The sequence below is a fragment of the Alligator sinensis genome, unplaced genomic scaffold (genome assembly GCF_000455745.1).
Source record: "Alligator sinensis unplaced genomic scaffold, ASM45574v1 scaffold637_1, whole genome shotgun sequence".
Taxonomy (NCBI): Eukaryota; Metazoa; Chordata; order Crocodylia; family Alligatoridae; genus Alligator; species Alligator sinensis.
In genome coordinates, this window is record NW_005842368.1 from 317,619 (window position 1) to 341,247 (window position 23,629).

At 50.4% G+C, this 23,629-nt stretch overlaps 1 protein-coding gene across 9 annotated transcripts in view; it reads right to left on the minus strand.

The window, feature by feature from the left end:
- NCOA1 (nuclear receptor coactivator 1) overlaps window positions 1–23,629 on the minus strand; it is a 247,091-nt gene that overhangs the window by 151,208 nt on the left and 72,254 nt on the right. The gene's annotated exons all lie outside the window — the stretch shown is intronic.

The following is a 23,629-nucleotide window of genomic DNA, read 5'->3' on the forward strand; positions in this document are numbered from 1 at the left end:
GGCATGGTTACACCTCTGAATCCAAGTTCAAAACAAAGGACAGAAGATGGACACTACAAATAGAGGGACCAGCACGGACCACGAAGTGGGACTGTTAGCGTAACAAGTACAAGCCACGGCATCCCAGCTGCCAAGGGCTTTGCAGGCATTAAGATGCTCCAGCGATCGGCAAAACCAAGATTTTAGAATTTACCGTTAAAGACCCGGGGCCGGATCGTCTGCCTCCATGGAGGCAAGATGCTGTGCTCGTTTTTTGGCAAGCCTAAAAAGAAGGTGAAGCAGCGGCACGCACAGAGAAGACCAGCCTCAGCCCAAGACGCTTTGCAGTGTAATAACAGGAGAGGTTATTCGTAGCGCAAGTGAGGACATATAAAAATATTAAACCTGACAGCAGCTCTTTAAAGGCTGAGTTGATTAAATGGGCCTGGGAAGGTACAATTTCATTCTCGGGAGGGAAAACAAGGGTTTGCTTGTCCGAGGCTCGGACCAGCTTACAGCGAGTGCGTGGCAGAACGTGAGGAAGAAAGGAGAGGGGAGCCGACTCAAGGATGAAAGGCATCCTCAGGACAAATAAAAGGCATGGAGAATGCTTCAGGTCTTGAAACCGCTTGGTCAGAGGGCCAGCGACGCAGCCGGGCTCTTCAGCTGGGAAACCTTTGTGCTTCCTTGAAAAGGAAACCCCGGCCTGGGTGCAGGACCCTCCGAGACTGGCAGTGCCCTCCGGAGACCTGGCCTTTCCCAGCGGCTACCGCCCGTGCTGCGTTAAGTCCTCGTCACGCCAAAGCCTTTGGTCACTGCTTCCTGCATTGCAATTCACACTGGAAAACTGCATGCCAGCTTCCTCTGCCGGGAATATACCCCCGCCCCCTTCTGCGCTGCATCTGGTTTTAGTAAGAAAAGAAGCTGGAAAGCAGGAGTAAAGGCTACGATCTAGTCGCAAGCGTTTCTTCGACGGTGGAGCAGAACTGGCTCCATTGCATCACTCGTCTCTGTACATGCTAATTATTTTAACTCTCTAGGCACTTTAAGAAGACATCCACAAATCAGCCATAGGGACTAACATTTCACCAAGGGGCATGTCTTTCCTTACGCTAGGTCAACCAACATTTCTTGTTGAAACAGTCAACAGTGTTGTGGCCTGAGCCGCGACGACTCGAAAGACCGACAGAAGCTTCCTCGTTGCAAGAAAAGCTTCTCTTGACGAACGACCGCAGGCGGCAAGTGGGGAAAGACCAGAACTGACGGACAACAGAAGAGCATGCAGGGCACATTGCACCGGTGAGAGAGATGGACTTCAAATCCGCATGCTCCTTGGACAGTGGCTCTTTGACGTAACACCAACACCCAAGCAGCCTCTCGCCCTCTCCACGTGGAAAACGACAGACGGGGGGGCCACCAAGAAAACACTCCCAGGTGAAAGATCAGGAGCAAGACCATCTCTTTTCTTTTTTTCCAAGAGAAGAATGCAGGCTTATGCCTGCGTGTCAGGTTCGGCCAGTGAAGTGTGAATGCGCCCATCCAATGTTTGTTCTCCAGTTACTCCAAAATATTGTGAGAAGCATGGAAAAAAAGTGCTAGATTATGGCTCGTTTCTGAATGCCAATGATGAAGTTTACGCTAGATGTTTTGCTTAGAAGATTGTCAGCGCTGAATGTTTCCATTTCGTGCAGTTCAAAAGACTAAACTTTAACACAAGATGTGAACTTAATTAATTTCCCCAGTCTGCTCCACACACACAACCAGACACAAGCACATTTGTTTAGAGGCCAAGCTTCCCCCATATCTCAGGCTTTGGCTTTACGAACAGGACACCAATGAAGTTCAGCTCAAACGCTCTTTTCCTAGGGCTCCTCAGCTCACGTCCTGGATCCTCCCACACAATCGCTCCTAAATCCTTCAACACTGGGCAGGAGGAGGCGGCAGGAGGCACCCCTCTGTTAGCAAAAACCACCTCCCCCCCTTCCCAGCTAGATTAATCCCTGTGACCGAGGTGCAGTATTTTGGCCATGCGCTGCTAGTTTAATACAACCATCCCTGCCACTGCAAACCAAAAACCACCCGTGTCCTCTCCTGAAAGGTGTGTGCACAGCGTTTTCTTATCATCCACGATCGTACCCGAGACCCATACTCACACTTCCCGGGCCTCTCTGCTGGGACATACCCAGGAACCTCGGGTCCAGGTTTAATGGACTTAACTGGGATGGTTCAGATTCAGCTCGGCCTTTGCAAGACCAGAGTAAACAGGCGACTCGATGCTGAATATCAAACGTGGCTTGCGATGCTCTGCATTAGCTTTCTCTTTATTCACCACCCAAACTCCACGTAAGCAGCTGCAAATTTCTCCTGCCCTCTCCCCACCGAGGAGTTCAAGTTTTGCCCTGGGGAGCTCCTAATTCTTTGGGGGTGAAAGAGTCAATCGTAGCTGATAAACAGGTCCGCTCTGGGTTTAATATGTGCAAAGACCACCGAGGGGCTGCATTATGCAACGTGTTTGTTAGGTTTGCAACACAGCTCTCTGCCCGCTAGGGAGTACCCTGAAACTACACCTTATTCTTCTCCGGACGGCAGGTTGGGCTCGAGCCAGGTACTCCAGGGGTAAGAGCTGGTTCGTCCTAAAGAACGGCACTCTCTTAAGCAGAAGCCACACAGTTAAACCCCAAAGCACCCGCTTCCTCCTGCGGCGCCGGATAAGCCATCACGTATGCCTACGTGAGAGCTCGAACGAGTCCGTGCGATCGAGCCTGCCGCGGCTCTGGGATGGGAAGGGTGAATTCTGCTGCTGAAACTCAAAGTCAGCCTGGAATTGCTAAGCGACAAAAACAAAAGATGTTCTTCCCGAGGGCTGCTGCGTGTGTTGTCAACTCTGCAGTGGGCTTGGGCAGCAAGAGGAAAGCAGCGCAGGAAAAAGAAAGAAGAGAAACCCCAAGTCCCTGCCCGCCGACAGCTCGTGCCCGTTCCAAACAGCGCAAGTCCACGCTGGGGCTTTGCTAGCCCGCAGCACCAATCCACGGCCCCGCTCAAAAGCCTTCAACTTTGCAAGTTAGCGGGGACGGGAAGCTAAAAGGAGGAGACCGCAGGAGAAAATCCTTCTTCTCTGATTTTGACAACCACAGGTTGGGTCGTTGGTTATGAGAATACAAGCGCACCGCTTTCAAATGACAGCTCCAGGGACTGACAATGAGCTGCAACTTAAAAGCCTGGATTTTCTAGTGCAGGCAAAGCTCAGTTTATTCCACGCGGGGCAGGCATTGGTCATCCCTCATGTTTGCGCTCGATGCGGGGGGTTATACAAGGGGCTCCCCTGGCTTTGCTTTCTTTGTTATAATAAGTTGGTGTCAGGAATGTTTCCCGAGCTCAGCGTTCCTTCGGGGAAGCCGCTGTACACGCCACGCGTTTGGTATACGTAGTATGGGGCATTTCCTGCCCTGAAGAGATGAGTCTACCAGGCAAGGGTAGGAAACAGGCTTGCTCCAAAGCAAAGTGACTCGCCCAAGGTTACAAAGCAGTTAGTGGCAGAGTTGGGAACAGAGCCACAATCGTCGAACCCCCCAGTCCAGTGTCCTGTCTGCTCTGCTCCCCGGAGAATCACACGCCCTCGGACCCACGGCAGGAGAGGCCGAACCGCTGTCCCCTGTGCTCAGAGCAGCACACCACCCACCCCTGCTACCCCCACTCCCCGGGCAGCACATGCTGTCCAAAGGAGCGGCCCTTGCTGTGCCAGCCCGCAGACCTCGTCTGTAAGGGATCCCCTGTAGCGACCGTGATCCTGCTGCATGCTGAGGAGCTGGGGAGACCTATGGAGACCTCACTGCAAGGCCATGGTCCTTGCGAGCCTTGCAGCTGGGAAGAGCGCTAGAGCTCTGGAAGCGCGCTGTCCTGTACAGAAGTGACTTCTGTCCATGCCACTGCACGCTTGTGCAAAGGAGCGGTTGTCTCTACTGTCCATCCCCTCCGAGCTGGCCTGCTCCCACTGGAAGCAATCGGCTGTTTCTTTAACCTCTGCTTCGCACACTTTCCGGCTTGCATTTACCCGCCTTGCACTTTCCCTCTCCAAAGGGCTTCACAGACAAAACCGTTAGAAGCAGCGTGCCACGTGCGGGACCTCCCCCTTAACAGGAACGGGATCGATATCGTGCTGCCCTTATTATTTTAATGTTAATACCTCAGAAGAGGTTTCACAACAGAAATAATTATAAACCAGTTATGAAAATATCCTGCCTCCCATGGAGCAGAGGGGACCTCAGGGTTCAATTATGTGACAAGAGAAAACAATCAAGAGATGCCCTGGGTCCAGTCCTGCTTTTTCAAATGGGCTGCCTTTGTTATTCTTATCTAATTGTAATTGCTTAGGTAACCAGACTTAATTGCAAGCCAGCTGTGACTGGGGCAAGTCCACGGTACATTGGGTTTGATATCCGCAGCCCTGCCAACCTCCTGGGCTGATCTGTTACCACTTACTTATTGCTCTGCTTTTAATAGATGCCATCCAGGGAGCCAGACCTAGTCCCAATCCAGAGAGAGCAGGATGTGGCCCAGTAAAAACACCAGAAAGATCCAGGATGTTTCAGACTGAAATCTGAAGCCTTTCCCCCCCCGCAATCTGTAATTCAAAGGCTGCTTCAGATTGGTTTTGAATTCTGCAAAATTACCAACAGAGCCGCTTGGGGAAGAGGGGCCTGGGACAGGGGCCCAGAGTCGGGAGACGAGAGACACCCGTTCTCGTCCTGGTCCGACCGCAGGCTTCCTGCACGCGGCCCTCAGCAAATCGCACCACCTCCACGGCTCAAATCCTCCCCGTCAAGACCTGTAAAAAGGATGCTGCTTCTCCCACTTCCCCGTGGGGTCGTCATTACTAGTCACACGGGTTAGGGAGAGCCCCGGTAAGTGCTAATAAAGGCCAGGATTGTGGGTCCACACGTACGGATCAGCGCCACGTTGCAGGCAGCTGCAACCCGACCACGAACAGGCTGAGAATCCCACTGCAAGCGTGGCCTGTAGTTGGGGGCCAAACTGCAACCGGGTTTTATGCAGAGTGGGTACGAGGAATGTCCCGTGCCCGTCTTGCACGGGCCCGCCATGGGCAGCTGACAACCACAGCCCTGGAGCGTGAATTACCCCGGAGGCAGGGGATGAGCCCTCTGCCTCGAAAGGAGGGACAATGGGCCCTTCTCCCCCCCGGGTCCCGACCGTGAGCTCCCGAGCGAAATGCCAAATCCAGCCTCATGCATGAATCATTTTAAGCGAGGGGGGGGAAGTGTGTGTCAATGTTCTTGTCTGCGCTGCCATCAACAGCAGTTAAATCAAAATTATATACTACTGGCAAAGCAATTCGACAAAATAGCTGCATTACAGAGGAGTTTGCAGAAGACGGCAAGCAGCCACATGTACAAAGGGGCAAAACCAGGAGGAAAATTCGAAATTCTTAACCCTTCGGGTTCCACAAAGTATTTAATTCTGCTTAGAGACGCACACCCGCAGACACCAACGCAAGCGCTGCGTGTCTAGAGAACCTGATGGGTCGGTTTTCTTGCTTTGTTTTGTTTTGTGCCAATGGTTTTGCAAGTAGAGCACGTTTAAGGTGGTCCGGCTCTCATGGCAAATTCAATGCGCAAACTGCTCAGCTGGACCGAAGTAGCTGAAAGGAAGAGGGCACCTGTCTGTGAAACGCTGGAAAACCTCCCGCTCAAAAATCTTACATGGCACCAAGATAAAACACAACAGTTTTTCCAGGTACTGCCGACCTCTGCCTGCTTGCAGCCAGATGGAGGCACATTTCCTTGTGCTACGCCGTCTGGGGTTAACTCCTGCTTGATTTTCCTTGTGCAAACAGTCTCACTGAAGTCAGTGACCAGGCGGCTCAGATGAGAAAGGCAAGTATTATTTGGAGTGCAGACTGCTATTAATAGCCATAGCGGCAGTGTTTCTTCATACAATGCGTAATTAGTCTCTGGAACTCGCTGCCACAGATTATCATTAACACCAAGAGCCTGGCATGATTCAAAACAAGATTAGACATTTGTACAGCAAGGAATTCAACAAACTCTGAAAAGGAAAATATCCCAACCAGAGTTTGGGAAGGGCTCGTGGTCACCCTGCTCCAGGACAGACGTGCGTCCTGAGCCACTTCAGATTAGGCCGGTTACTTGCAATGGCCTGGTACATCCGCTCGAGCGGTTGGGTGTTGGTTAGCACCGCGGTGGGACCCTGGGTCAGAAAGGGTGCCGGTGTGATCTGCTTTGGTCGTTCCCATGCACTGGGATAATGCCCCAAGGAGCCGAGCAGGAATAGGACCCCACTGTGCTAGGTGCTGTACAAACAGTCCTTGCCCCAAGGATTGTGAAGCAAGTCCTAATCTTTTGTCTGGCAGATAGATTAGCCAGACAAAAGGTAGGGGAATGGAAGCTTTATCTTCACTTTACCAACAGAGATGGTACCGAATCGTCCATGATTGGAGAGAGTCAGGAACAGCGCCCAGATCTTCAGTCAGCGTCCAGCTCCTCAACACAAGCTGCTTCCTCATCCCTACATATCCATCCATTAATTTAGGTGCCCGGACTATCTAAAGAGGGAACGTGCTGGAGTAGGTGTCCTACACAAAGCCTTCTCCCCTGGTTGGGATTCATTTTCCACCTCCCCCACTGAGCCCTGCAAATTCTCTCCAGACTGATGCAAATCGTGTTTGTTAGTAGATTATAGCAGTATCTCTTTCAGTATCATATTCATAAAGCCAGCTGACAAGCTAAAGCTTTATCATCTACACTCTCACGCAAGGTAAAAAAAAAAAAACACAACACAGCTGTGACTCGGTATCCAGAGCTTTACTGAGGCACTAAGACGCTGTGCTTGTGATGGGGGCACAAAAGGGGAGAGACTTTTCTCTGCTTCCAGCTAGAAAGCAGGCCAGGTTTCCCCTCCTTTTGGCACCCCTCCTGGCCCCAAGCAGAAAAGCCCATTGGGACGACTCGCTGTACCGCGTGGTCCCGATCCTGCGAGACAAACGAGCTCGAGAAAGGAGCTTTCAGCTGATGCAAAACAAAATGAAGCCATGTGGAGCGATCGCTTCGGACTCCTGGGGCCACCTGCTCCCCCAGGGGAACCCGCACGCTGCTTCAATCAAAGCGCTTGCCAGCGGGACGAGAACGTGCTTGCGAACACGTCTTCTCAACGGAGCGACATAAAGAGCGAGGAGATGGGAGCAGAGGCTAGGGGTCTGTTTGCATCCTGGTGGTGACAGGTCACAGCTCCCAGGAGACGTTTGTAGTTTCGCAGCCCGCACCTCCGATACTGAAATCAGGGTCTCGCTAGAGCCCAGAGTTGTTTCCTCCTCCCCTTGCACCCCCCGGCCCCACATCTGCACAGATGATACAGGTCTAGGAACCGGTGGTCCCCAGTGAGAAATGAGGATCGTACTGCCTTCTCATCCCCACCACCTCCGCTTGTGGTCCACCGCTGGCGGATGGTACAAGCGGAGGAGGAGGTGGGGTGCGGCCAGGCAGTCAAGAGTCAGCGAGTTTGCACGGAGGAGGGAACGGCTCTGGAAGAGCTGAACTGAACAATACGCGCAGGGAAGCAGATCTAGGACACGGCAGCTGAAACGACAGGGAGGGATGAGAGCCTGCACGCGAGAAGAGGCTGCTTTTGCAAACTGCCTGGATCGTCGACACTCCAGCTCACCGCTGCAGCTCTGCGGACTTGATCCCCGCACCCGTGCAAAGCGTATGCGAGCGGGGAAGAACGTGGCCTCCTGCCATGCTCCAGCCTGGAGAAGGGAAGGTCAGCGCAGAGCGGGACCAGCAATGGGGGTCGCAGCCAACCCCACGTGCACCAGGCAGGAACAGGCCCTCTCCCCTGCTCCGCTTACAGGGAACCAATGCGTTGCCCGAAACTTAATTCTGCCGCCATGGAGATTCCTCCCCGCCACCACCGCCGTCTTAGCCGTGCACGCTCGCAGAGCCGGTCTGGCAGCATTTTCTGAGGTCATGCAAAAACTGCTCGGAGCGCCAGGTCTGCCAGCAAAGCAGCCAGCAAGCTATTTATATTCAAGACAAGAATAAGGGGTGCGGGGCAGGGCGGCTGCCGTGGACAGCACGTGCGGCTCGGGGCTCAGCAGGGCCATGGCTGCTGTGGACTGCAGGGAAGAAGGATTTAAGCTCAAGCACTGATCAGAGAAACATGTGCATGGAAAACAACTCACTGAGGGCACGGGCAGGCGAGGCAAAGCTAGGGAGAGGGTGACGTTCTCAGCCCTGTGACCTTGACGGCGTCCTCTGGTTCTGGTGCACGTGCGCATCTCCCAGTATCAACAATCGGCATTCACTCCGTCCTCCGTAATCGCCCAGTCAAAACAATCAGGTCTGCAAAGCCCAAACTTGATCTCACGTTGCACAGAAGGCAGTCACACCTACATCTGCAAGGGGACGTGCAGACCCCTGGTGCGGCAACCCCACAGCGACGGCGGCAAACGGCCTTCAGTCGTCGTTTCTGCATCAAACACTGTTCACAAAGATGGGGCAAGAAAAAGCGGGCGATACAGCGACCCCTGGCAATGACTTTCAGTGGGGTTTGGACTCCTAACCCAGCGACATCCTGACTTCATGGGGTCGGCTCCAGACTTCCAGCCCTTTGTGGTCTCCAAGGCTTAATGTTTAGGGCCAGTGCAGAATTAGAGGCAAATCAGAAGCTGGGGCAAGTTCCTGAATGGTAGCAGGGCATCAGCTGGCAGCTTGCTTTTCTTCCAGCCCTTTGGCATTACGGCTTGAGCAGGAAGGGAGCCCACTTTAACACAACGCCTGCTTCAGGGCAGAAACCAGGCCACGATTAATGGGTGTTAGGAAGGAGGATTCCCGGGAGGCGAGTTATTCCACACTTGCCCACCGAGGGGGCTTCCCAAACGCTCCTCGGAAGTGCCTGGTGCCGGTCACTGCCACGGACAGAGCGTGGGAGTGGACGAAGCCCTGGCACAACGGTGCCTCTGTCTCCCCAGCACATCTGAATTCATCCCTCTGAGGTGGGCCTGAAGTGTGGCCAATCCCTATAGTTATAATGCAACCAAAACCCCACAAAACAAGCAAGCAGAAGTCCCAGGCCCCCAGGTCCTGCTACTGGCTTTGCAACAAGATTTTCTTAAACCATCATGTTGGCAGTTTCCCTGGTTTGCCTTCTTGTGCGTGAGGATCAGGTTTACACGGGAACTTGGGCAGAATTTAGGTGCCCACATCCAGGAAAAGGGACTCTCAGCAGCCCTAGCCTCCGAAGTGACTACGTAAGTTTTCTGCCAGAAAGCCTAAGCAATCACCTATGGCGCATGCTGAGAAGGTGCCATCGTTTTGGCTCAGCCAAGCACTTGGGTACCTCTCCCCCTTCAAGGGCTGTTCACTGGCTAGAAGCCCCTACAGAAACCCAATCCGTAGGTGTGCTCTGAGCACGCCTGCACCGACTGACAGCACTGACTTCAGTACCCATGGCCACTTCCCCCCAAACATATGGCTGGAAGAGGAAAAGGTAGCGGTGGTGAGGCGCATGTACAAGGAGGGATCCTTTTACATAATAACTTCATGACTAAAGCACTTCCCTGGGAAATGCAGCGTTGGACATAGTATGGCACTTGCATAGCTATCCTGCTTCCAGGTCTGGAGCAAGCCCATCCAGAGCTGGTGCAAGGCACCTCTGCACAGCGCCGCCTGGCACTGCATACACAAGTCCCCTCTCTCTTCCCATTTAAAGGGAAAAAGGTGCCCTTGTTGACTTTGCGAATCCCACTGGGCACCTCTGGTTCAGGTGAGATGAGGCTGAGAAGCTCCGTGCTGCGAACCAGCAATGAGACTCCTACACGTTGCAGCCACGATGGCTAGATCCATCTGTTTTTTTCCATGGAAGCCGAGTCTCAAGTAATCACATGGCTCCAGAAGCTGAGGCTTTGAGAGAGGGGAGGGAGGAACAAAACAAAACACAACACCACCAAACTTGTGATAAAATCATGAGAGTTGGCAACACGGGGAATGGAGGACAAAGGCTCCAAACCAGCAAGAACGGCAGTCCTTGTGTTTAAAAGCAAACGAACAAAGCTGCTATTGAGAAAGTTTTCTATGCGTTGTTTTAATGCAAAAGGCCAAGAACATCACCTATCTTGGTAGCTTAGGAAACTGAAGCCAAAAGTGGAAAACATCAGCTCCAAATGTTCTAACTGGATATTAATTGCCATTGCATAGGCAAACAAAAAGGCTTTGACATCTGAATCAATTGCTTCTTCTTATACCCAAGAAGAGCAAGAAAGCTTACTAGAGGAGTGCTCCAGTGCCTGGAAGCTAGTCTCAGGGGTGCTGGTTGTAGCCGTGCTGGTCTAAGGACATGTGTAGGCGAGGTTCTTTGGGTAAATGGGATTATCTTTTATTAGACCAACTGAATATTTAGTTGGTCTAATAAAAGATAATCCCATTTACCCAAGAACCTCGCCTGGAAGCTGGTCTGGAATCATTTGAAGGCCTAAGGTGAGCTCAAGCGGAGTTTGTTCGCTGACACGTCGTGTGAGATGCATCGTGCTTGTGTTGTCATGTGTCACAGGCTTATGTTGGACTGCCTTTCAAATGTGGGCCCTGATCATGCTGATGGGAGCCTACCTGAAAGCGTCCAGTTTGCAGGCGTGGAGGCCCAGCATGCTCAAGACATGCGTGAGACCTGGCCTTCCACTACCGGGCCATAGCGTTCTTCCTGAGGCTCTCAGATAGGCTCAGTCCTACAGTCATGGAAGTCATCCACTGAAGCCAGGCATGTCCATATGACATAGCCTCTGCTAGCAAAACCCCAGTGTCACGGCTCTGCTCCCCCGCAGCCCCATGCCATAGTGAGCACTGCTCTAGTGAAAACAGCATGACCAGGGCTCTCTTGGGAGCCCAGCTACTCAGACATCAGAAGTCATTACAAAAACCCCGTTCCCCTGCCTTGCTAGACCTTACCATGCTGCTTCTACAGGGCCTGGCAGGCACATCTGCACCAAGGACTTCCTGCGTGCCCGCTCGTCACGCTGCCACTGCACATCTCAGCAAGCCAGATCCACGGTGCACAGGAAGCTTATGAAAGGGCGACATGCAAGACTGGTCGGGCTCGACAATCGGGCTGCGGAAAAGAAACTTGAATCATCGTGCATCATGCTGCTTGATGCCCTGTGAAAGCTCCAGTCCAATCGAACTGGTAGACAGCTTCCAATATGCCCCTGTGCTGCTGGCAGCCCGACGGCTGCATCATGACCCCAGGGCTGGGCAGCGAAAGCACATCCAAACTGCACCCAGGGCAGCACATGAAAGCACGTTCAGGCTGAAACGCAAGAACAGCCTCTCGCCTTTCTTTAGTATCACAGTATAACCACATGCCGCAGCAGGGTTGTAGCGGTGATAGTCCAGGAAATGTCAAGAGGACAAGTGTTATCTTTTAATGAACCAACTGTGTGGTTGAGAGAGCTGTTAGACAAACTTTTGGGCATCAGGGGCCCTTCCTCAGGTCAGCCTGGCTGCCTCCTTCTTCATGCTATGGATTTTCCATTGTAAATGGTGAATTTTGGTACCTTCTATGGTGTAGTAGGCTTGGAGTGCTGTTGTAGCCATGATGGTCCAAGAAGATGTTCAAGCAACCAGGTCCAGATGCCCTGATGTCCAAAAGCTTGTCCAACAGCTTTCCCGACTACAGTCAGTCCAATAAAAGATATCATAAAAATCCTGTGTCTCAAGTACAACCACCCACCACGCACATGCACTATCAAATGTACGCGTGTGTATAAAGAAATCATCTCTCTGTAGACAGAGATACCCGCCTAAAAAGTGTGATTTCTACACTAATGGTGCCCCTTTGAATGAAAATGAAGCATTCCCATCTTTCAAGTTATCTCAATATTCATTAGGGAAGGGTTGCTTTTTCCCCACCCCTTTCCTTCCCCAACGCAGCAACGAGAGTCGTAGAAGAGAGGAACGAGCTTCCACGCACTCTTAATATGAGAAGTGCATTCTCCCCCAGGCCTGTAAAAGGAGCCAACCTGTAACCAGCATTTTGCTGAGCAAAATCAGGAAAAAACAGCAATGCTAAGGACGGGCAGAAAACTGCTGTGCTTCAATGCAAGGCATGTTTTGTTCAACCCTCGTAGCATCCCCTGCGTGATTACCCAAGTCTGCAAACCCCCTGGGACCCGAGAGACATCTCTACAGACGGCTTTGCTTCACATTGCTGCCTCCTTGTTGGAAGAGGTGGGGGGAGGAACAGACAGGCAAATGTAATTAGTTAAAGGATGTTTTCCTGCTGTTGGAGGTGGAGACCTGAATAAGCAGCCACCTCGACTTTTACTGTGTAATTACCAGGCTTTTAAATCTGTGTGTCAGGTGTCACGATACTAGGGGAGAGATAAGCTGCCTCCAGCCTCCATCTGCAGAAGGCCAGGGGCCGCGCGCATCCTGCGGATGCATAGGTTAGGAAGGGAACGTGCAGGGGACATCGTGTGAACTGAAACTAATTACTGGTTATCCATAGCAATGGCGTGCCACGTTAAAAATGCAGAGGAACGATGGAGCCCTCTACACACATTCACGGAGAGAGAAGGGAAGGGAGGTTTCTGGGTATAGACAGTACCAAAAAACAGCAGGTATGTTCCTGACTGTGACAACGACTTTCTACTAAATCTGCATTGGTAGGGACGGGATGAGGGTCGGGGGCACCTCTGAGCTAGTGAAGGGGCACAGCCACTCTATGAGGAGCGTCATCATCCCCTCGGGATTCACGAGGCGCAAAAGTGAAACGATGCCCCACTCAGGACATACTGGCAACCTCCACCCACCAAATGATGCAGAAGAGGGGTCGCTGGGGCATTTCAGAGCCCTTGGATGAGCTTTTCCATGGGAAGGAGCTATCCGAGGAAGAGTGTTTAGGAAGGTGATGCCCCAGTTTAGACCCTCATCTGTCTGGGCCCCTTGCCGAAGGCTGCAAACTAAACTTTCCGGGCACTGCTGTGCTGCTCACCTGCAGTCGCAGTCTTCGCTGTGTGCCTTTGCTGCAGCAAAGCACCTCCTAGAAGGGGGCAGCGGGGACTTTGGTGCCTGGGATGTGCCCTGTAGCTTTGCAGGCTCCCAGGTCCACGGCCCAAGGCACGGAAATGGAGCAAGACGGGAGCAGGGCCCACAAAGAGAGGCAGCACCGCTTCCGAGGCACGACCCAGGAAGGACAGACAACCCGTGCAGGAGCCTGATCGGACAGTCTGCACGTTTAACGTCATTCCCGGGTCTCCTGAGCACGGCTTGCCGTTCAAGTATGCCATGCCTGATGCTGAAGGGTGTCCAGTGATCGGAGCACGAGACCAGGCGCTCCCAAGTTCCTATTTTGCTGTATGGCTGCCGGCCAGACTTAAACTGGGAGTCCACTGAAAAAGTGACCAGCTGTGGCCTTGGCACCCTTTGTTCCCTCCACCAGCTCCTTCCCACAGATGAGATTTACCCAATTTACAAGCAAGATGCTTTGCCAACACCTTCCACCCTGGGTCCTTCGAGTTTGTTCTCCTGCTTATGCTGCATCACAAAAGACCCTGACAAAATCAGGTTCCTGACAGGTGAGGCACTAATGCACGTGTTTTAAAGGGGAACCATGCATTAAAAATGGGTTTCCTAACCGAAAAGGCCTATTCAGGGAGAACCACGGCACCTTCCCAATGTGTCTGCCTGGCGTTCGTTTTGCCACAATATCCTCTATGCTAGGACTGTCCGAGGGGCGACCTGCAGGCTCCATGCAGCCCCCAGATCTCCCCACATCGCTCTGGCTCCAGGAGCATGCTGGGTCTCCACGTCCCTTCTCCCTCCCCCAGTTTGCGCTTCCTGCCCCCACTCCAAGGGGCAGGGCTGTGCATCCCACCGTGCTGGGGGAGCCCGCGGCCTGGAGCACTTGCATGGCACACTGCAGCAGAGAAGCCCCCAGCCAGGGCCCTGTGCGGCAGGTGGGTGGGTGCCTGCACAGCACAGGACCCTGGGGGCTCGGGGGTCACTGGTGTGGCCCCCCAGCTGCATGGAGGATGGCAGGCCCTGCTCTACATGGAGGAAAGGACAGACAGGAAGCATCGTGGGAATGTTAGCTGAGGCAAATTACAGAGATTGTGACCGGTGAATAATTATGAACTGCTACCTGCGGTCACCCTCTGCTTCCAAACGCGGAGCGAGAACCGAACGGGAAGACTGGACGCTCTTATTTTATTATTGGATATTATACTCCGTGCCAAGTTTCACTCTGAGGACTTTACACAACACACAGTAAGACACTGTGGCTACCTCAAAGAGCCTAATATTGGATCTCTGCGGGTGAACTCCTGAACCCACAAGAAACCTCGCTGAAATAAAACAGGAAACCGGAAGAGTAGCCTGCCCGGTCGATCTGTTTGCAGAACTAGGGCCTAAAATCTGATGCAACCTAATAAGTGAGTTGACACACAGCACGGAGGGAAGGGGGAGGCCAGCATGACTGTGCACTGGATCAGGTCGGGTGTGCGGACCCGTTCAGTCCCAGTTTCATTTTAAACAAGCAAAGTATTGTAAAGTGGTTGCTCCTGGGCACGGTGAGACTTAAATGGGAGGGTGAAGGGTAGGCAGGTCGGAATAGCTAAGAAAGTGTTTGCCAGCACGATGAAAAAAGGCAAGTGATTGTGGAGAAAAAAAAAAAAATGGATAAATTGGGGGGGGGAGGGAAAAACCGGCTAAAATGGGCAAGAAGGAGAGAGATGAACACTTAAGGCAGACGGACAGACTTAAGGGAAAGCGAAACTCCTTTTCCTTTAAGTGGACGGGCTTCATCTGTGAACTCAGGGAGGCAGTGATTTCCATTTGTGTGAGAGAGAGGTCAGAGATCAAGTAAGCGCCGGTTGTGTGCCCTTACTTCCAGCGAGGGAAAAACCGGATAAAATGGGCAAGAAGGAGAGAGATGAACACTTAAGGCAGACGGACAGACTTAAGGGAAAGCGAAACTCCTTTTCCTTTAAGTGGACGGGCTTCATCTGTGAACTCAGGGAGGCAGTGATTTCCATTTGTGTGAGAGAGAGGTCAGAGATCAAGTAAGCGCCGGTTGTGTGCCCTTACTTCCAGCGATTATGTAAGCGTATGTGCAAGTTAAATGCAGCCCTTGGACACCTTCCCAGTTACCACGGCATCCTTTGGAGTCACCGTGTTTGGGCAACCTTAGCTGTGGCTCTACGGACCAGTCGTGCATTGAAGTGCCTTCAGATCGCAGCTCGCTGGTCCCCGAGTTTGCTGTAACCACGCGGACGAGCTCAAGAATCGTTCTGCTTCATCGTAGCATTTCTATTGTGATTGTAATGTGCATGCTATATACTGCCTATATAGATGTACATTTTGTGATATACATATACGTGTGCTGCACGCTTGTAATATGCATGGCGTGCGCACGCACGCGCACACACACACACACACAGAGCTTTCAAGTTCCAAAACCCAAAGGTTTTGCAATTACGCTGCACGTGATTCAGACTGCGGTATGGAAGCCAGAAAGACTGTGCAGCGACTGCCAACACTTGCAATTTACCTATTAGGATGAGATTTCATTTCTGTGGATGGAAGGTACTTCTACGCCCAGTTTGACATCAGATTGACACGCTTCCAATGCTGCCAAAAACGCTGACATGCTGCAACACACCACACTTCGGCTCTAAAAATATACATGAGTGGCATAAATTGACTGGGATCCGAAAGCTGCAGTCTGGCCAGCTCCGAGGCCCTGCGGTTAAATGGGCCAGGCCAGTCCAGTCCAGTTTCCCTCCTTGTCGCTGCAGGGAGCATGGGAGGAGGCAGCCCCCTCCAGCTGGCAATGGAGCGGGGCAGAGGGGAGAGGCTGAACCGAACCCTCAAAGGACAACCTCACAGCGTGTGCCTTCCTGCAACAACCAATTTCAGAACAATGCAGACACCTGGGGAAGCCCTCCCAGGACAGGGAATGGGTTTCAAAGGTCCCCAGCTCTTTCTGGTCCCCTAATAGGCGAGGTCAGTCCAGCCCCAAAGAGCCGGGAGCATGTGCAAAGCTTCTCCCAGCCACCCCCGCTTTCCCCACTGCAGCCTCTCGCAGGAGGAAGTTGGCAAAATTGCACTCAATAAGAAAAAGCTTCCATTTTCCCCCAGAAAGCTGAGTTTACATTTTAAAGCGTGCAAAAAAAGAAAAGGCAAACTGCTCCATGTGACTGCAGTACAGATAGGGTGGGGAGCGGGGCACAGTTGTCAGGGAAGGGTTTCACTCCAAACCTTGCGGGCAGGGAGGAGGGAGGGAGGGAGGGAAGTGTATCACTTGTCACATGCCCTCCTAGTACCCGGCCCATATTACCAGCTAACCCTTGCCCGGCAGCCTCTGCCCCCCCACCCCCAATATAACTTCCCCTCGAAAATCAGTCGATGACTTCATTAAGCACAGCCGGAGGGACTCGCAGAAATTAAAACCGCCAAAACAAATGCAGCCCTTCCTTCCACGGGTTTGTTAAGCCACGGTTTTCCCTAATAGACCAACAGTCCTGATTATTCAGGTCTGTTGCATTGCGAGGCTTGCCTGCGAGGTGTCCTGCATGCCATTGACATTCGCAGCAGAAAGCCCATTCTCATGCAAGACTATTTTCAGCAGTGCTCGGTAATTGTTAAATTGTTACTCACTTTGTGCCAAAACTGTGCTGCTGAGCAGCTGGCTTTAGCCAATGTTTGATTAAACGTAGTTATGTGTCCTTACATAATAACTTCAGGATTGCGACGCGGGCAAGGCACATAATCAATTATATTTCTGTTCAGTACGTCCTGAAATATTAGAAGCTCGTGTTCTAATTAAATAGTTTATTCATGCAAAAACTAAAATTACAGTGGATAATTATGTAACAAATTACACATTTTACACTGTATTCAGTATCCCCAAATGCTGGATAAGTAGGGATAACACGACAACTGAATAAATGCCTCGTGTATTACCAACCGCAGGAGTAAGGGATTTAAAAATAATAATCACGCTGCTTATTCTAAAAAATTAAACCTGTCCCTATTGCAAGCCCTAGTGACAATGCCAGGCGATACTGGGGCCGTTTCTTGTCTCTCTTCCCTTACTGCGGAGATTCAGCTTGGAACGATAAAAATATTCCCATGAAAATATGTGCCACGCACAGAATCAGAGTTAAAAGCTTTCAACTAAGTGAGAGACCACCTGCCCCATGGGGGCTAAATCCAGCTCAAAAAGGCAGGAGAGCAAGCAGCGACGGAGATGTGAAGTCCAAAAGGTGCGAGGCGAAAGCCAAGATGCACCGAACATTTCAATTATGTAGAGCGTCCCCCCGAGAAGGGCTTTTGCCTCCATCAGCCGCACGCAGCCTGCAGGCCCCATCTAAACGGACCCGTGGACCTGACCGGGAGATGCAATAATTGCATCCCAGCTGGGTCTTCATTTTACATTGCCCGTTCCCTTCTGGCTTTCTATTGCACGCTCACACCCCCCACTCTCCAACTCCCGGAGCTATACAACTCACACGCTCGTGTGCAAGCTGGTGGCGCAGTTGCCTGAGCCACGCGTGGCTGTTCCCGACATCCGAGCGTACGCACAGCATCAGTATTCAAGAGTAAACACAACTTGCAAGCGAGCGGATGTTTGGAGACTTGCTTTGGCATGCTCTGTCAGAGGAAGAGCGGAGCCCGGCCACGCTATTCTTGGCACTTCCTGAAGTTCAGTCCATGGTTTTAACTAGCGAGTGGACAGAGATGGGAAAAAGGGAATCCGAGGCCTCTACAAAAACCACTGCACCGCGTGCAGACCCCAGCCTTCGGCAGTCACCGGGTCCACTTCTCATATGGGGAGCCGGGACCCAGGAGCTGGACGCAAAGCCATCTGCTCAACAGCGACTGTTCTGCAAGGACTGCTATTTGAATAAAAAGGCAAGAGCACCCAAAAGCGTGAGCCTCGGTGCTAGCATGGCCCTAGTCATCTCCACCAGGGCCGGACACAGGCATGGGCAAGCCGGGTGGCCGCCTGGGGTCCAGACAGAAAGGGGGCCTGAAAATAGTAATTTTTATTATCATCATCATCATCTCTTGCAAAGGGGGGCCCCGCCAATGCTAAAAGCTTGCCCGGGGCTACCAGGAGTCTAGGTCCGGTGCTGATCTCCGCTCACATGACTGCAGGTGCCACTACGTAGTGTGGCCTCCTGAACCACCATCATGTCTAAACCCCTGCGTCCGCAGCAATCGTTAACTGAAAGAATCCCCCAAAACGACACTTCAAACTCTCACCCACAACCGTAAGTCTACTATGGCAAATGCTGAATAAAGGAGCAGCAATGCATGCTGGAACTTAAGCATTATAAATACCCGCAGGAAATGCATGCATGTGGAGCCCCGTTTTTGGGACAGCAGGGACGGTCCTAGATGGACAATCCAGCACCCGTCCTTTGTCCGAAGGACAGCAGCTGCTCCCTTTCCTTTTCTGCCGCAGTCTTTCTTTTTGTATGTTTATAAATGACCAATAAAACTGACCCCCCGAGAAAAGCTAGGTTACCGTATGCACTGCTCACAGGTGGACGATGCGCCACGCACATGTTCAACCCGTGTCTGAGCAGAGCACCCCTGCAGCTTTCGTGACCTTTGCATGAAACGAAGAGAAGACGAATGATCTTTTAACTGCGACTGATGCTAAACTCTTCAGAAACGGTTTTGGTGTCAGAAATGTCAGGCTACCCAGAGAGGACCCTTCACTGAAGCCTTGGTTGGCGATGGATCCGCGTTCACGTTGCACCTACCATCAGTGGTCCACACCAGGGAAACAAAAGATCCTGCTAGCGAACCGAATTCTTCTGCTGCTCCTGCCACCGACCACTGAAGCCTGGCCTGCGCTCCCAAGATTTCCATGGTCGTCTGACCTAAATTTTACGGCTTCTGTTCTACGTTCCACCCTTCATTTGCCTCCTCCCTTTCACCATGGCTCTGCTTCTCCTGGTTCCTTATTGCCCTCCCTTTTATGATTCTCATTTTTCTTTACCTACTCTCCGAACTTCGACTCTGCAGCGTGTTTGTTTAAATCGGTGACCGTCAACCAGGGCCACCCTGAGATTTTTGTTACGGGTGCCAGGCAATATTAGCGCTGTTAGGACGTGCAAACAGGATTCACGAGCTAATCCCAGAGATTTCAAACAATAATTGATGAACAGTCTGGAATCTGTTGGGGTCTTGCCGAGGTCTTTGCAGCAGAAACATGGCTCTGCTATTTTTCTGTAGTCAAGAAACAACTGCAAGCTTGGAGCTCAGGTTTTCCGAGGAGCGCCTGGAGTGAAACAAAGGTTCAGAACCAGTGGTTTAAATGCATTTCCTTTATTTTGCTTTCAATTTAATAGTTGTTCTCCTCTGGTTTCTTGTCTTCCTCATTTTGGCTTCTCTTACATTTGTTGAAAGCCTTGGGATATGGCATGATTTTATTTGGGGGAGTTAGGGAAGGTCTCGCTCCGTGGCATTATGGTTTGTCTTGCTTGATTTTAATCTCGTTTGTTAAACTTCCCTGCGCAGAGCAACTGTTGCAACACTATTTTTTAAAAAATAATTCCTCACAATCTGCAAGCTCGGCTCGTGTATTTTCTTCCTCTGCTTATGCATTTTAATTCTCTTGCTTCTTGTCTAAGAACATTTGTATAGAAGCGCTGTTCCTTCCTTGAGGCTAATTAGCCAGAAAGACACCGTTTGCTTTCTAGCCAAGTGTTGCAAGAATTACACCATCTGATCCCTGGAGGATTTCACCAGATCAAAACCCCTCTGATTAATTTAGCCCAAGCATGGAGCATCATTACAGGCTATATAAAAATACTCTAGGAAAAGTTACCTACACCAAAAGAGACTCTGAAGAGGTGGGTGGGGAAATCAATTTATATCTGAGCTGAACCAAATCAGTTCATAAGCATACCAGAGGTAGAAATGGGCACCTTTTTAGTCTTTTGGACATCATCTCACTTTATTAACTTTACTGATGCATTTTTCTCCACATCAGACAGTTTGGACTATTAAATAGATGTTGTCAGGTTACTTAGGCTCACCACTCACACTTTTTTAATTAAGCAGTGGCCCAAACACCAATAGCACCTTTGGCTTTCTTATGCTACGCCTTTGGGGGGGGGGGGGAGGTTTGGAGAACTGAAATATTTGGCCTGACTGAAGTCAGGATTGATACAAGACATTTGAGGGAAATGTATTGGCCTGTGATAAACTGGAGGTCAGCCTAGACTATCTAATAATCCTGTGCGGCCTTGATGTCTCTGAAACAAGTTTTACAACTTAGTCATTTTGCTTTTGCTTTTTTTTATTCATTCTAATGAAACGATGTTTGATTAAAATACAAATATTTCCCTGCACTTTTTCGACCAGCACATCCCAGCATTGTGCCAGTACAGAAAAGCCAGAAAGAGAGAGCCCAGTCCATTTTTAGTGCCCGTGCCGGCCGAGAAACACAACGTGCAAAAGTTTCCAAATGAATTCTAAAGAGTGAATATCTTTTTTTTCATATTGTTAGGTTTCATTAATCCAAGGTCTTATTAAAAGTAAGGCTTAAAAAAAAAAAAAAAACAGGCAAAACAATGAGCTTTAGAGTTCACATATGAACAGATGGATGAAAATATGGTGCATGAAATTGCTCGCTTAATAAGAAAAAAACCCCACTTAGCATTACTAAAATGACTGAGCTGAACAAGATGACGTAAGACGCAACCTTATCACTTCTCTCACCAGCAGAAGAGACAGAGGGGCGGCAGTTTAAGACCTTTCGTTTTGAACGCAGGACTGCAAGTTTTGCTTTGACCGCAGACAAAACTGAGCGGCAGCCTCTCCCGCCTCCCCGGTGGAGGTTGGTCCGCATCACACAAAATCCACCAGGGAAACTAGCACACGTCAAGGTGGAGGTAAATTAGCAAAGCTTTCCTGGGAACTTTACCTACCCTGAGGGTGGCTGAACGGCCGCATGTGCCGCCCCAGGGGTTAAAACCTGCAGCCCCCAGGCCCTCGTGCTCTCTTGTTCCTACCACTGAAGTCCCCAGACTGCCCGTCCCTCCAGCTTCTGCTGCCCAGGGTGGGGTGTCGCGATGTGGTCCACAGGGCTGAAGGAGCCCATGGCCAGATGACTTGGAACAAGAGAGACCTGGACACCCCGCACAGCGTGTCCTCACGTGCAGGGAGCGCACGTGGCACATCAGGGGCCCTCGTGGTACCTTGGGGGAGGGTCTGTGTAGTGTGTTGCATTGAGAGCCCCCACGGTGGGTTGGGGAGGCCAGCTCAGCAGTGCTGCGTGCAGCCCAGGGGGCATGCGGCCCGCATGGTGCATGGCGGGGGGGCCCCCGTCACAAAGCCCTGATATAACCTGTTGCCAAGCCTGGTTACCATTTAGTAAGACTGCTCCCCAATTTTCATGGGCGTGCAATTCATCTGCATAACCGTAAAAAAGAAAATACGGAGGTTTTCAAGACACTGAAGTAACTCAATTTTGCACTAAATTTGTACAGAGGGAAAACTGCATAATAATGTTCAAATGAGACAGTTAATTTAAGACAGGGAGGACCAAAGACATTTTTTTCTCCAAACCCATTATGTGCTCCTTTATGGAGCTTAATAGCAAACCAAAGCTTACAGAAATCTAAGACAGCTGACAGTTATTGTGGCGACGATACTTTTTAAATCTGACAAAGTATTTTAACTCTTAAAAGCTCATTTTTGTTAACACCGCAATTAAATCACTGGTGCCTGAGGTTTCAGAAAGGTTAGTGGCTTACTTTCAGAGAAAAATAAGGGCATTAAAATGTGAACCTGGTTGGGTTTCCATTCTTTTCTGAATTTTAAACCATCGCGTATCATATGATAAAACCACAACAATGCGCACACAGCTCCATCCGCCGCATCTGACCTTTCTAAGCCCGGCTGGTTTGAAGCAGTGGTCTTAACTACTTATAGGGACTGTCTGATATAATCAGTCACTCGGGAGAGTTTTTCATTAACTAGTTACATAATATTTAGGGTATTACTATTACATGAGTCAAGCCCGAACTGAAACCCTCAGCCGGAGCTCAGAGGGAACATTCCTAACACAGATCTGACCCCCGCCTTCGACATTCATTTGGGAAATAATGATTACTCCCTTCCCATTCACCACGGACACTCAAAACTTCACAAGCTCGTTTAAAGTCCAAGACATACCCACCTGAACACTTTCCAGGAGAGAAATAATTAGGGCTGCGGTCTATTTACAAGCGTGCCTATTGGAGATGGGCTTCCAAGATGCAATTGCTCAACATTAATGATGTTTGAGTACAAAGCAATTAAACACTTTTTTTTAAAAAGAAAAGAAAAAGCTAAGGTGAAAGGTCATGCCAAATGTTTACCACGGCACGAAGGGATTTAGACATGCAGCAAAATCCAGAGTTACCAATCGCTATTTTTATGTCTTATTCACATTAAAGTCCATTAAAAGACTGTCGTTAGATAAACACCTCATTCTTAATCACCAGCAAGAAAAGTGAGTGAAATGCCGAACTCCCTACCCCCCCTCCACCAAATCCAAGCATCTGTACCATACTGTCAACGCTGCTAAAGCAAGAGAAATCTGCAAGTATAATTACACCTTGGGATTACTAACGTGATGTGCTCTAATAAGTACTCCCCAGAGCATCTGCTGATCTAATAATTGGTACTAGAAAATAATGCATGCTTATCTATGTGGCTATTAACTCTCATTGACTAAATACACTGGCAAGCCACTGAACTGTGTCAGGCGAAGGGAAGAAAAGGGACAGGGAGAGTGCAGCAATTGCAAATGAAGCCAGTTTGATATGCTCTTGGTATTTTTAAGGCATTTATTACTGCATCAGAATCTAACCACTGCCACCTGGCAATTTCAGCATTACTGAGATGAGACTATTTAAGTCTTCATCTCTAGACACTGATTCTGTGCTGAGTGGAAGAAAACACTGCTTCTGCACCACTGATTTTTTGTTCTTTTTGCAAAAAGAAACGGAGCCGCCTTCCTGGCACTCTTGAAACGTCCCTCTCTCCACCACCCAGTCAAAGCGCTGCTTTCCTTTAATTCGCAATGTGCAGCTTTCCCGAGCTGCAAACACGGGATGCTTGACAAGCTATGCCACCTGAAGGGCAGGGGCACAAAAATTTTGATTTCTGATTTTTCTCTCCGGAGTTTCTGACTTGGCATTTGGATTTTTGAATGGAGGCTCTCGGCTTGCTTAGAAACAGGTTGTTAAACCTGAAAGCAATTGACACATCCTAAAGAGATCCTTTCCTGGCATTTTCAGCTTAAATAACTGTTTGCGAAGCTGACAATTCCTGGAGAGAGGGGGTTGTCAGCTGTTCTTCCAATAGAGAAACTTCATGACTGGTTTGGGGGTTTTTTTTCCTCCTCCTACCATTCTGCCATTCAGCGAGCAATGTGACAAGTCTATCAAAGGCAACTTTGGTAGATATGATTCATAAAGGCTCAAATCAAAGCTGTTGAAATTGAAGCTGCTCAGAGAACACAAGGCAGGGAAGGGGGCGGGGAGAGACCATAAAGTTTTAAATGCAAATCTTGCACAAATGGATCCCTCTGTCTTTTATATTTTTATATATATATA